The sequence below is a fragment of the Amborella trichopoda genome, chromosome 8 (genome assembly GCF_054954075.1).
Source record: "Amborella trichopoda isolate Santa Cruz 75 chromosome 8, AtrichopodaSantaCruz75HAP2 v2.0, whole genome shotgun sequence".
Taxonomy (NCBI): Eukaryota; Viridiplantae; Streptophyta; class Magnoliopsida; order Amborellales; family Amborellaceae; genus Amborella; species Amborella trichopoda.
Window position 1 is genome coordinate 33,140,977 of NC_142343.1, and position 4,983 is coordinate 33,145,959.

The following is a 4,983-nucleotide window of genomic DNA, read 5'->3' on the forward strand; positions in this document are numbered from 1 at the left end:
TACAACAATTATTACCAGATATGATTTATACATGTATTTACAATGAGGAAACTTCTAAAATAACAATCATGAGTTGAAAAATTAGCTAACACCCAAGAAATAAAAGTATAATGCCCATTTTTAATTTTTGGTGAAAATTCAAGGTGGAAAATTGGTTTTCAAATATGGAACAGGGTTAGGGTTTGACAAAAGATGAAATATTGGAATACAAAGCCATAGAGAGAATGATCTGAAAATTTTCATCACTAAGCTTGCATCTAAAAAGTATATGCTGAAAAAAAAAAAAAAAAAAACTCTATCTCAAGGGCGTGTTTGATAACAGGAAATGTCTTCTAGGAACTTGGAAACTTCACTTTACTGTTATGTTTGGGGTTTGATAAAAAAAATGGCAGTTGAATGAAGAACTTCACGTTCCTGTTCATTTTTGATCTTTGATAAAAAATGGAAGTTGAATGAAGAACTTTACTATTCATGTCCCCTTTACTGTTCACTTTATGTGTTAAAAAAACATCCGACCAAACGGTCGGAACTTGAAGTGGGAAGTTTTTATAAAACATTACCCACGAAAGTTTGGCCTGAGCCTCTCTTTGCAGCTGGCCGCCATCAACCAGAGCCCTCTCGCTGGCCATCCCTCCTCTATTATTCGCTGCACTCAGCCTTCTCTTCTTACGTCCTCGTCAACTTCCCAGCATCCCTCTTCACAGATCCTCCTCGCCTGTTTCACCAAGTACCTCTCTCCTCTCTTTCTGTCTCTTTTCATTTCTAGAAAATGGCTTTCTTTCTCATCTCTCTCTGCAAAACTACTTTATTCTCTCTCTGTATCTCTCTCCATCTAGCTGTGTAGCCCTAAATCTCTTTGTCTCTTTATTACCAACCTCCCATCCGTCATTGACATCACAGCTCTAGGTATGGTTCTTTTTTTTTTTTTTTTTTGTTTCTGTAAACCTATTTCTCTTGCTAGGGTTTTGTTGGTTCTTAAATATCTGTATTTTTTCCCCTGATTTTCGGGATATGTTTATTAATGGATGTGTTTTTTCCAATTTATGTGATTTTGGGCTGGTTTTGGAGAAGTCATGAGATTTGTGGCATTTTAGTTAATAGTTTTTTGAGGATTTTCTGTTATTATAGCTTTATAAGTGCCTTTATGACATTCTTCTTGGAGATTTCTTGTCTGATGATTTGTGATATCTGTGATGTCTTCCTCATCGAAGAACACAGTGCTGTGTTGGATTTATCTGTGTGCTTAGTAATTTATCGCTCTATTCTTGTGGAGTGAAGAGTGGGGTTGCATTATCTCAATATAGTTATTGCAAGAGAGGGATTTGGGTTTGCTTGGTTTTAACACTTCAATTTGACATAAAATGCTGATATTTGCAACTAAACGATAAAACTTCGCATGTATCACATAACTATGTTTCTGTGATTATAGCTACCCAATTCATAAATCTCTTGTTAAAGTCTGTAAATGCTGATTTTAGAATGTGAAATAGCATTCATCTTTCGAACTCTGTGGCATAAAATGTAATTTTACATAATTATGATTAATAGTAAAACAAAATAGTAATTATATGGGAGTAATTATATAATGGTTATATAATTTTTAATGGGTAGCATTTTACGCAGCAGTGACCTGTAACTTGTTTTGATAAGCTAATGGACTCTCCATGGCACTGACTGTTGTGCCACTGAATGGATTTTAAAATATCACTTTTGATAGTCTGGGACTCAAAGTATTTCGTATAAAAGTGTGACTCAAACCAATAAAACTTGGCTTGATGATTTTGGCTTAGCATCAGAAATGATGCCTCCAAATCTTGCTGGTCTAGGGCTCCTTGGAGCGTCCATCAAAATTGATCTTTAGCACACTTTAGGGAAGGGGAATCCTATTAACTATTCATTTGAGCTCTTGGGGATTCTTTTTTTCCTTTTTTGGATTAGTAGCTCATTTTGGGATGTAGCTTTATCATGTCTCTATATGACCACTGCATTTCGTATCCCTTAATTACATTTGGCATGTTGACGAACCATGCAATGGGGTTCGTCTGTTCATTGTAAGAAACATGATCTGTTCAGTATCCCGCTAAATATTCTGTTGCATCAATCCTAATGATACATGGCCATAGCAAGTAGGAGTTAAGGACTTCTTGACTTGAAGAACAAAGTGTATTGTGTTCTATGGTAGTTCTTGCTATTCACAAAAACCAATGATGTGGCAATCATATGCCCATGTATTAAGCCATGTACCTCGTAATCTAGAATAATGTCTTCTATTACTAAAGGGAAAAAAAGAATTGAAAAAAGATGGTAACTAAGTAGTGCTTGGATTGCTTTTTTGGGGTTATCATTCCTCTAATCAATATGATGTTATTTTCTTTTGTATTACTTTTAAGGTTTGTCATGTCATTAAATGATCAAATATGTAAGAGTTTTTTCCATATGAAATCCACCTCTCTATCTTTCTACATGAAAACAGTCCATTTATCTTTGTTCTTTGATTATTATTATACAGCAACATATTCACATGGTTTCTCATAGTTGCTCAAGGTGTAGGTTAGATGAAGGTAATAATTTGGAATATTATCTTCTATACTATCGTCTTTTTTGAGGGCCTCTATTTTGTTTTGTGGCGAACCCCTTGATGCTAAATAAGATGGATTGCTTGCATTCTAGCAGTAATTTGGTTCATGGTCTTAGGTTGTCTTTTATTTTCGTATTGAAATTAGTACTAGAAGGTCTTACATCTGGCATGTGTTGTTGACATGTAGTTCAACTTGGACGAGTTCATGTTTAGCATTAATGTACAAGGTCCTTATATTTCTTTTTACGAATGAAATGGTACCCCTAGAAAGTGTCTATGACTTAATCAAGTGATTTGAAATTGATGGTAAAATAAACAATTGAAGCATATCAGTTGCCCTTTTTCTATTCTTTATTTTCTAAAGTGTACTGAAAATCTTTGTCCACAATTTTCGTTCCTAAGGTTATGGATTTTGTTTTGTTGGAACTCTTTGAGACAAGTTTTGTATAGATCCTTGAGACATTTTGTCTTTCACTGCGCTCTATCAATATGTGCAAGACTTTTGAATATGCACAAGGCTTTTGATAATTGCACAGTTCCTACTTATATTTATTGATTTCTAGATGCTCTTTCATGTGCATTGCGATTTACTACTCTGTTTGTATGATACTTTCTTATAGTCTTTTAAATCTAAAGGAAGCATCATGCTCACAAGTTCGGCAAAAACGACATTCATCAGTCAAGATGCAGTGACAACAAACGAATTGATTGGAAAATAATTCAGGATGAAAATGGAATGTAAGCGCTTGGACCACTTTGAATTTGGTTGTTAGATGCCTTTCCCTTTGTTTTATTTTCTAAGCTTGTAATTATTATTATTATTATTATTATTATTATCATTATTATCATTATCATTATTATCATTATTATCATTATTATTATCATTATTATTATTATTATTATTATTATTATTATTATTATTATTATTATTGAGGATATATTCTTGTAAGTCTTTTCCTTATATCAAATTATCAGCACACAGAACTCCGTTTTTTATCTCACTTGTCTCACAATATTATTGACATGTTATTATTATAGTTATTCCATGACCTGTTCTTGATTTTGATAGACCAGCTACATCACATTTCCTTTTCAGTTGTATTTATCAATAAGGCTTTAAAAATTCCAAAGACTTGACCTTTTACTTCTGATTAGTGACTCAGCTTGGCTTGGTAGGTTCCTGAGCTGAGTCATACAAGATCGATTTGGTTGAATCTATTAATTAACCAATAAATAGAGGATTGACTCAGTTGAGTCTTGTGATATAACAGGACACTTGCCAAGGTGTTGAGGCAATTCACAAGTACTTATTCAAATTGCATATTTGAATAGGATAGCAGATTTTCATTGGTGAATGTAAGTAATGCTAAAGTTATTACAGGTTATTGTTGAAGGGGCTGATTTCTTACTACTTGCATTTTCAATTATGTGTGTTTAAACTATTACATGTTATTGTTGAATGGGCTGGTTTTGTACATGGTTAAATATGAATGCATGAATTGTGAATGTTGCTTGACATGCATCACAAATGCCTTAATATATCATATAAATGTTGTGTACCATTATAATCTGAGAGAGAGAGAGAACACACAAATGTTATGCGCATGACTTGTGAATGATGTATATTTTTGAGTTGTGAATGACGTATATTTTTTAGGTTGGGATATGGATGTATCAGTGGTGAATGTAGGGAGTGTTACAGAAAAATAATATTCTACTTTACTTTCAATTGATATTGTATTCCAAAAAATAATATTCTACAAATTATTAAAAAATAAATAATATCTTGGTCTCAATTTTAACATTTACATCTTGTCTATTACTCAAAGCTAATCCAATAAAGATACTCGGTTCTTCTTTAACTTCCCAAGAGGTTATTAAACACAGAAAACAGGAACTTTTTAAGTTCCCAGGAAGTTATCAAACACAGTAATCACGAACTTCTTAACTTCTCAGGGAAGTTATCAAAAACAGAAACTAGGAACTTTTTCAAGAACTACTAATGCATAGTTCTTCAAAAACTTCTAATTTACAGTTCATGAACTTGCTTCTAGTTATCAAACAGACCTTTTAGTGTACTTGAGCTTGATTGTTTCTTCTTGTAGATTTGAAGGTGGTTTTTCACCGGTCCATAAATAGTTCGATGAACTTCTTTCTTAGAGGTTGTTCTCTCTCTTTGCTCTCCTCACGTTTCTTTATCTCTTTGTTCTCACATTTCTTTATTTTTGACTCTTGTATTCTCTCTCCCCTATGGCAATGGTTCATTTCCTCTCAAAGCATTTGCCCCACTTCTTTCTAAATATATACTCTCGCTCTACCTCTCTCTTGTTCTTTAATTTTTATGGAAACGTTTGGGCTTCTCTCTCTTGTTCCTCGTAGGAACGCTTGGGCTTCCGACAATGTCT

The 4,983-nt window shown here is 33.4% G+C and overlaps 1 long non-coding RNA gene across 1 annotated transcript; it reads left to right on the forward strand.

The window, feature by feature from the left end:
* Positions 1-551: 551 nt before the first annotated feature.
* Positions 552-4,092, forward strand: LOC110008352 (uncharacterized). Its single transcript, XR_002283157.2, has 3 exons — positions 552-906; positions 3,199-3,316; positions 3,850-4,092. It is a non-coding gene; the product is annotated as an uncharacterized LOC110008352 (long non-coding RNA).
* The last annotated feature ends 891 nt before the right edge of the window (positions 4,093-4,983 follow it).